Source organism: Pinus tabuliformis, chromosome 3_1, assembly GCF_031772625.1.
Source record: "Pinus tabuliformis cultivar Carrire ecotype Pingquan chromosome 3_1, CPIR1, whole genome shotgun sequence".
Lineage (NCBI taxonomy): Eukaryota > Viridiplantae > Streptophyta > Pinopsida > Pinales > Pinaceae > Pinus > Pinus tabuliformis.
Window position 1 is genome coordinate 992914293 of NC_142301.1, and position 10168 is coordinate 992924460.

A 10168-nucleotide genomic window follows, 5' to 3' on the forward strand; every position below is an offset into this window, starting at 1 on the left:
GTCTTAGCAGCTATTTGAAAATAAATTAATTAATTCTCCATGAATTAATTAGTTGTGAAAATTCAAACATGAAGTCTATGTGAGGACATGCAATAGTTTCTCTATTAATTGATGAATTTATCCATCAGTTAAAGAGATAATGATGAGTTCTAATTTGAGATGTAATTAGTTGGCTCAGTTAACAGAGTCAAGTCCAGTTAGATTGATTTAAAAAGATTGTTTAAATTAAGTAAGTTCGGTTAGTTAATGCATGCTTTCATATAATTGCTGCACTTCAGATAACTGGAGATTCTCTCATGAATAACTCATGAATGTCAGTTCAGATAGAGGTCCAGTTGAGATCAGAGAAGGGATAGTGTACTATCAGTTGGATGAATATTTTTCCTATAAAGGAAACTCATCCACGATGAGGGTTTATCTCCTTCAAGACTATGTAGTTGTATCAGAGGTTAGTGAGTGTGTAAAGAGGCCAATTCACACAAGTGGTTACACTAGACCCCAATCAGAATTGCGTAAAGAGATAGGAGGCTTGGAGGGTAGACCAAAGGTTAGATAGAGTCCTTTTACTATCTACGAGCAGCAGAGGTATTGCAGAGGGAGCAAGATAGCTTTTGAGCTGATTCTTTTTGTAATACTGGCTATATTTCCACTTGTGTGATAATACAAAGTTGTGGTTTTAGGTTGAGGCTTTCCCTGGGTTATATCTTCTGTGTTATGTGTGATTGATTCCTTCTTATCAGTTATATGTGTTCTTATTGATGTTGCTCATGTTCGATTAAGCTTCCGCTAAATTGGTTGTAGAAGTAGATCAAGTATTTTGCTTTAGTCTATTCCATTATCAGGTGATCTACAGTGGGAATTTCTACATGGTATCGAAGCACAGGTGATCAAGGAAGAACAATATACAAGAAGGGAGAAGTTGGATTTTGTGATTCCTGAATATAGAAATCAAGTTCTTATCACATCTCTATTTCACCTATGGCGTTCAATGGTTTGCGACTCGAATATGCCCTTGATGGAAATTTGAATTATATAGCCTGGAAGGATCACATGGAAGCAGTACTAGAGAATAATGGTCTAAAGGACTTCATTGATCAAGAAGTCCCCAGGTTGACTGGTGCTACTGAACTGGCAGAATGGAAGAAATGTGTGGCTAGAACAAGGAGAATCCTTCTGGAGGGAGTTCAAGATCACATAGTCTCAAGTCTCCATGGGAAGGAGACACCATTTTTAATGTGGAAAACATTGAAAGATATATATCATAAAAATATTGATCAGAGGAAGTTGGCACTGAAGGACAAACTTCGAAAGATCAAGTGTAAAAAGGGCGACACAATCTCTATGTATCTGAACAAGCTCACCTCATGTAGGGATGAACTTGGAAGTGTATGGATCATGACAGCTGATGATGACATGGTGAGTCTTGTGCTCCTCGGTCTTCCTAAGAGGTACCATAGCTATCAGGACTTGGTTAATGGAAGAGAGAAACTGCCAGATTGGGAACTGCTTTGGTCAGATTTGATGCAGGAGGAGATAAGAAGAATCACCAGAGATGGTTCTTCATCCATGGAGGATGAAGAAAACTATGCCTTAGCGAGTAAGGCGAAGAAGGGGAAGGAGAAGGATTCTCTTTCTAATTCGAGTTCTTCCCATGGTGGGAAGAAGTTTGACAAGTCGAAAATGTGATGCTTTCATTGTCATGAGGTGGGCCATTTCACTACAAATTGTCCATAGAGGAAATCCAAGAAGGGATCCACGGAAGGATCAGAAGGTGAGGCACTTTCTTCACTGTTCGAGTTGGATTTCCCACTATTCACATGCATGGTTTCATCCATAGTGGGAAGTGGTTGTTTTCTTGATAGTGGAGCTTCTTTCCACATGACTGGCAACAAGAGTTTGTTTAGTACTTTGGAGGAGAAAGATCTCTAGATACTCATAGCGATGGGTAATGATGAAAAGTTTAATGTCTCAAGTGTAGGTACGGTTATTTTTTAGAGGGAGCATGGAGCTCGAATTACCTTGACTGATGTTAAGTATGTACCAGGATTGAAGAGAAACTTGGTGTTGATCATGATGCTGGAAGACAGAGGCTATGATGTAGTCTTCAGTAAGGGAAAAGTTTTCCTTAGACACATTATCACTAGACAGGTGAAGCAGATCGGTTCACGGGTTAAGAACATTTATGCTCTTGAGGTTCAAGGTGTATGCAAAGCCTTGAGCAGCAACGCAACTGATGGAGACTTGGTGGTTGAGTGGGAGAGTACATTACCTCTCAACATGCAACACCAGAAGAAGTCTTAGATGATTATGGAGGAGCCATGATTGGCGCAGCAGCTTCAGGAGGTTATGGAGCAGCCACAATAGGGGAAGCTGAGAGGAGATTGAGTAGAGACATATACTCATGCAGAGACCTCGGGTAGGGGGAAACTTTGATCCAGGTGGGCAGAGGGATCACATGCAACCATACCTCCAGGTAGGAGGTGGGGCGATGTGGAGTGATTGTCCCACAGAGGCTGATATGGGGGTAGGATCCTCGAGGTACCAAACCTCTTTGATTTGACTTTACTACAGGAGCCCCAACGAGGAGTAGTAGGACTAGATAATTGGGTAGAGATAGATGTGGATGGAGCGGTAGAGAGAGATACAGTGTAGGAGTCCCAGGACTGTGTATGAGCTAGCAGGCTGCAGCAATGCGAGAGGCACAGGAGTGTTGCACCAGTGCAGGAAGGCACATAGAGGTGTGCAATGGTGTGAGATGCATGGAGTGTTGTAGTAGCTCAGAGGTCAGAGAAGGAGCACTTATCAGCAGTAGGTAGAGCTTCAGCACCAAAGTATGTTTCTAGCCCAACAAAGAGGTTAGTGGGGAGTTTTTTTTGTTCTGAGAGTTGCTAGAGCAACCACACTTGGTAGAAGTGTTGCATGGAGAACATTCCAGAGGTACAGGTTCGGATTCAAGTTGAATTCCTTTCTTGTTGAGAGGGAGTGTTGAAAAATGGCAACAAGAAATGCTAAAAATAGAACTGCTAAAAATAGCAGTTTGGGTACTAGTGCTGGATTGGGCAACAGGGAATGAAAAATGGAAGTGCTAAAAATAGCATTCTATTTTTAGCAGTTCAGGATGGATTCCTATTTTAGTCAGTCCATGGACTAAAAATAGGAAGTAAAATTCGAATTTGGTCTTAGCAGTAGTTTGAAAATAAATTAATTAATTCTCCATGAGTTAATTAGTTGTGAAAATTCAAACATGAAGTCTATGTGGCGACATACAACAGTTTCTCTATTAATTGAGGAATTTATCCATCAGTTAAAGACATAAGGATGAGTTCTATTTTGAGATGTAATTAGTTGGCTCAGTTAACAGATTCAAGTCCAGTTAGATGGATTTAAACAGTTAGTTTAAATTAAGTAAGTTCAGTTAGTTAATGCATGCTTGCATATAACCACTGCACCTCAGATAACTGAAGATTCTCTCATGAATAACTCATGCATGTCAGTTTAGATAAAGACCCAGTTGAGATTAGAGAAGGGACAGTGTACTATCAGTTGGATGAATATTTTTCCTATAAAGGAAGCTCATCCATGATGAGTATTTATCTCCTTCAGGACTGCGTAGTTGGATCAGAGGTTAGTGAGTGTGTGAAGAGGCCAATTCACACAAGTGGTTGCACTGGACCCCAATCAGAATTGTGCAAAGAAATAGGAGGCTTAGAGGGTAGACAAGAGGTTAGATAGAGGCCTTTGACTGTCTATGAGCAGCAGAGGTATTGTAGAGAAAGCAGGATAGCTTTTGAGCTAATTCTTTTTGTAATATTGGCTATATTTCCACTTGTATGATAATACAGAGTTGTGGTTTTAGGCTGAGGCTTTCCCGGGTTATATCTTCTGTGTTATGTGTGATTGATTCCTTCTTATCAGTTATATGTGTTCTTATTGATGTTTTTAATGTTCGATTAAGCTTCCGCTAAATTGGTTGTAGAAGTAGATCAAGTATTTTACTTTACTCTATTTCATTATCAAGTGATCTACAGTGGGAATTTCTACATGTAATAGGGGTTCTTTGTCTTCTAAACATGAGGATATTGAATAAAGTATGAAAAATAAATATTATGAAGTAGATTTTGATTCTTTTTAACATAAGAGAGATATATATGCCCATATAAAAATTTGGCCTACCAAATGTAGTGGTTGTTCGAGATCTAAGTGACTTGAATGCATATATCTTATAAAATATTCCTAAAACAACACAGACATTAAAGTACATTAAAATAGTTAAAAGGAAAAGGATAGGTCACTTATCTAGTGTTCTATATTTTTCTAATTTAGTGGTTACACCTTTCTATAGTATTAGTGTGGTGATGATGAATTTTTTGTTGTTGATCCTTGTCCTAGTGATCATTCTCTCCAAATCTTCCTTGAGAAAAATGTGCAAAGATGTTCCATGAGTAGGAAAAGAAAGTGCATTGGAGGAAAGGCAAACCATCCAAAGTAGAATTGCACAAATTTCATTCTATAGGGCTAAATTCTATGTTTGGAAGACCAAGAAACTCATGACATCTTCCTTTTTCTTAAGTTCGAAATATTGGCTATTGATTTGCTTACCCTAGGTTTGATTTTTATTATCTCAAATCCTCAATTGATCCTTCTGTTGGGTGTGTGTTATATTCTTTCCGCAAATACCCCATGCACGGGGGGGTCATAGAGGGGATAGTAGGCCCCCCTGTACATTGCATTGGGTGTACAAGGGGGGGCGGCTACCCCGCTTGTCGAGGTTTATGCAGCGGGGCATTAGCCCTCCTACATGGGGACTAGTGCAATGCCTCGGGAAATTTTCTTTTGACCCTATATTAGGTGGGCAGACCTACGTATGGTTTTGTGCATAGATTTCACACATGGGTTTGGTCATGATGCTTTTCTTTCCATGGTATTTTGTAGATCCTGTTAAGGGAACTATGGTTATGTTCTAATCTGTGGTTAATGGATTTGGGTTTATGGATGCTTCAACATGTATATATATGTATTGTAACATTGAAAGGAATATAATGAAAAATCAATCTGGAAGTCCCGCTTTTGGGATCCAGGGGAAAAATATCTGTGTCTATCTGTTTTATGTTTTGTGTTCTCGCCATTATTTATTTTCTTCTTTTAAGAATTCATTTCCAGGTAACTTATGTACAGGGTTAAAACCTACATTTGGTATCATAGTTGTTTTTTCTTTAAGGGGACACCTTTGCTACTGAGGGGTTTTTCTCGGGCCTATGGTGGACCCTGTTCAGTGGGAGATCTGTGGGATCGATTCTTGTGCTGAAATAATATGGCGAGAAGTGGAAAGATAGAGATCGAGAAATTTAATGGTCAAAGTTTTGAGTTGTGGAAAGTCAAGATGGAGGATCTACTAGTGGATAAAAATCAGTGGATCATGGTAGATTCGGGTACTAAACCAACAACAATGTCAGCTGAAGACTGGGTGAAGTTGGATCAAAAGATAAAGAGCACAATATGATTATGTGTCTTAGATTCATTATTGCAAAATGTATCAGGGGAAGCTTCAGTGAAGGTTTTGTGGGACAATTTAGGGACTTTGTATCAATCTAAGTCTCTAGTGAATAAATTGTTCCTACAAAAAAAATTGTATAACCTGAGGATGAAAGATGGAGACTCAGTGATAGAGCCTTTGAACGCCTTTAATACTGTGGTAAGCTAGTTATTATTGTTGATATTAAAAGTTCATACGAAGATAAGTGCATTAGTTTGTTGTGTTATCTACCATATTCGTGGGATAGTATGGTTGTTGCAATAGGTAGCAATGCAGCTGCCTTGTAGTTTGATGAAATAGTCTCATCCTTGTTGTTGGAGGAGATGAGATGGAAAAAAATGGAGGGCCAGAATGGTGATGCCTTGTTTGTGCGAGGATGGTCCTAGAACAGAAACAAAAATAAGTCCTCTAGTGGGAGATCTAAATATATAGGGAGATCTAAATCTCCAGGAAAACCTGTAAAGGTGTGTTAGAAATGCGGAAAGGAAGGGCACTTCAAAAGGGTCTATAAATCTAAAGCTCTAGAGAAAGGAAAGGGATTTGATGATGCTCCTTATATAGAGGTGAAAACCACCTCAGATGAAGGTGGGGATGTGTACTTAGCTTCTTCTTCAAGTACACATGTACATCATGAGGCATGGTTGATTGAATCAAGTGCATCCTTTCACTTCACTCCCCATAGGGAGTGTTTTTGCGAGTATGATAAATATGATGGTGGTGATGTCTTCTTAGAGGATGACATGAAGGCTATAATCGTCGATCGCAAAAAATTCAAGTTGAAGTTGCAAGGTGAAAGGATTAGAACACTTATGGGTGTCTGCATATTCTCGCATTAGCCAGAAATCTGACTTCTGTAAGCAAGTTGGATGATGCAGGTGTAAAAATAGTGTTCGAGAAAGATACTTGCAAGATGGTTCGAGGAGCACTGGTATTGATGTGGGGAGTTTGGAGTGGAACTTTGTACAAGCTTCACAGTAGCACTATTATTGATGAGTGCAACATTTATATGGTTCCTGAAAGTGAAGCAGAAAATCTAGTGGTCTCTAGAGAAAAGACCATGTTATGGCATCAAAGGATTGGACATATTGGAGAGAAGGGTCTTCGAATACTTCATGGTAATGGTATGGTAGAAGCTATGTCTAATTTCTCTATTGGATTTTGATTTCTGTGAAAATTGTGTATATGGGAAGTAGAATTGGGTGAGTTTCCCCTCTGGTGCTAAGAGGGCGAAACAGATATTAGAGCTTGTGCACAGTGATGTGTTTAGACCCGTTTCGATTCCATCACTGGGTAAGTTTGTGTACTATTTATCATCTATAGATGAATTCTCAAGGAATACATGGTTATATTTCCTCAGGAAGAAATCTGAAGTCTTTGACAGATTTAAAGAATTTAAGGCTCTTGTGGAAAACCAGATAGAGAAGAAGATAAAGGTGTTGAGGACAAATAACAGTGGAGAGTTTTGAAAGAATGAATTTGAAGAGTTCTGTAAGAAGTGTGGTATAGCATGACAAAAGACTACTCCATACACACCTAAGAAAAATGGAGTTGCGGAAAGAATGAACAAGACGTTGAAAGAAAAGGCAAGAAGCATGCTTAGTGGTGCTGAGTTAGGACAGGAATTCTAGCAAAGGTGGTGGAGACTACATGTTACCTGGTCAACGGATCACCTTCATCGGCGTTAGAAGATAAGAATCCACGAAATGTATGGATTGGTAAGAAACCTTCTCTTTCACATCTGAGGGTATTTCGATGTGATTCATATGTACATGTTCCAAAGGAGAAAAGAACAAAGTTGGATATTAAATCTAAAAGGTGCATTCTTATTGGGTATAAGGATGGTTTAAAAGGCCATAAGCTTTGGAACCCAAAAGCAAGGAAGGTTGTCTATAGCTGAGATGTGGTGTTTAGAGAGGTGAAAGATGTTATTAAACATGAATTCCTACCAAAGGAACTTGAGAAGATAGATCTTTAGCTAAAGGAGGAAGAATTGGACTCTACAACAAAAGGGGAATTAGAAGATGAAGAGCCACAAACTCTAGTTGTGAGAAGACCAGTTCGAGAAAGAAGGCAGCTAGAAAGGTATAGTCCATCTGCTTTCTATTCAAATTTTTCTTTATCTATTACTAATGATAATCCTAGAACTGTGAGGGAAGTAGTAGATTTAGAGGATGGAAAACTCTAGAAAGAGGCCATGGTTGATGAAATCGCATATTTTCACAAAAATGAGTTTTGGGATCTAGTGGAGTTACTGACTGGAGGGAAACCCATTGGCAAAAAATGGGTGTTTAAGAAGAAGATGAATGGAGAAGGCAAGGTGGAGAAATACAAAGCTAGGTCGGTAGAAAAAGGTTATTCCCAAGTATTGGGAATTGATTTTGGTGATATTTGTTCTCCTATTTCAAAGGTAGCTTCTATTAGATTACTTTTATCTTTTGTTGCTGCTTTTGATTTTGAGGTAGAACAGATGGATGTGAAGACAACATTCATGGGGATCTAGAAGAAGAGATCTACATGAAGCAACCTAAAGGCTTTGTGGTGAAGGGTAAGAAAGAACTGGTATGCAAGTCAAAAAAGTCTCTTTATGGGTTAAAACAATCACCAAGGATGTGGTATCAGAAATTTGATACATTTATATGAGGACTTGGCTTCACCAAAACAAAATAAGATCACTATGTGTGTTTTAAATTAATTGGTGACCGTGTTATGTATTTGGTCTTATACATGGATGATATGTTGTTGGTTGGAAATGACAAAGAAACTATCAAGGATTTGAAGACCCAATTTTCCTCGAAATTCGACATGAAAGATCTTGGTGCTGCAAACTATATTTTGGGCATGGAAATTAAACAAGATCAGGCAAAGAGGAAGCTTTGGTTAAACCAGAGGAAGTATGTCGAGACAATGCTACAGAGGTTTAATATGTAGGACAGTAAATCGGTGAAGGTTCATATTCTTGTAGGTGTAAAGTTATATGCTGAACAGTGTCCCAAGACACAAGAAGAGGAAGAGGACATGTCTCGTATTCCATATGCAAGTGTGGTCGGTAGCTTGATGTATGAAATGGTTTGTACTAGACTAAACATTGCACATGTAGTAGGAGTATTGAGTAGGTTTATGTCAAAATCATGGAAGGAGCATTGGACAACAGTGAAGCGGGTTTTAAGGTATTTGAGTGGCACTAGTAATTAGGGTTTTTGCTACAAAGGAAGACGGGGATTGGACAGAGTTTTGTACATCCATGGCTTTGTTGATGTAGACTGGTATGGAGATTTGGATCAAAGAATATCTACAAGTGGGTATGTGTTTAACCTATTTGGAGGTGGAGTCAGTTGGATGAGTAAGAGACAGTCTACAGTGGCACTTTCAACTATAGAGGAAAAATACATTGCAGGCACTCATGCAAGCAAGGAAGCAGTTTCGTTGTAGAGATTGCCTTCATGTATGGGGTTATTATAGTGAGTTATAAAGAGAGACTATGACAGCCAAATTGCAATTTTCTTGGCAAAGAACCCTACTTATCTTTCAAAGACAAAGCACATTTATGTTCAGTATCACTTTATCAGGGATATGGTTGAGGATAAAAAGGTGTTGCTCGTAAAGGTGGACACTTTGAAGTATACTGCAAATGCATTGACAAAGTCTACGAGCACTGAGAAGTTCTCTTTGTGTAGAGAAACAATGGGCTTTACAGGGCTAGACTAATGACTAAGCTCTCCTTTGCCCCCTTATGGAAATAAAAAAACAAGGGGGAGAATGTTGGGTGTGTGTTAAATTCTTTCTACAACTACCGCACGCGTGAGGGGGTCACAGGGGGGTAGAAAACCCCTTTGTATGTTGTACTGGGCGCAACAAGGGGGTCACAGGGGTCTAAGGTAGCACCCTAGGAAAAAAAAATTGGACCCTATATTATGTGGGTAGACCTACCTATGGTTTTATGCATGGATTTCACACATTGTTTTGGGCATGATGGTTTTCTATCCATGGTATTTTGTAGATCTAGCCAAGGGAACTACAATTATATTCTAATCCAAGGTTAATGGACTGGGCTTTGTGGATGCTTCGACATGTATATATATGTATTGTAACATTGAATGGAATAACGAAAAATCAATTTGGTAGTCTCAGTTTTGGGATCCAGGGGTAAATCTCTATGTATGTATGTTTTATGTTTTATGCTCTCACCATTGTTTATTTTCTACTTTTAAGAATTCATTTGTACGTAATTTATGTATGTGGTTAAAACCTACAGCTCCAATTCCCAAATCTTTTCTTCATGGATTTCTAACATTTCCCTAGTTCTATGAAACTCCATACAATCAATTTTTCTTGTTTAATGAAGGTCCTTTAAACAAATTGTGGCCTATGTAAGCTTCTAAGAGGGGCAAATGATTATTCCATTGAATGGAGGATGGGATGGCAGTGAAATGATATTACTTTCCTGATTTTTGTGCCTCTTGAAGAGCTAATATACTATGAAATCCCAAACCACTAGTGGAGCCTACTACTTAATTTGAAACTAGAAACTATGGAATTAGGTAGGGAATTATCAATGACAAATGACAATCAAAGTACATAATCAGTTGAAGGTCAAAGAATATTGATAAAATGGCTTGCCTAAAAATCCTAAGTTTC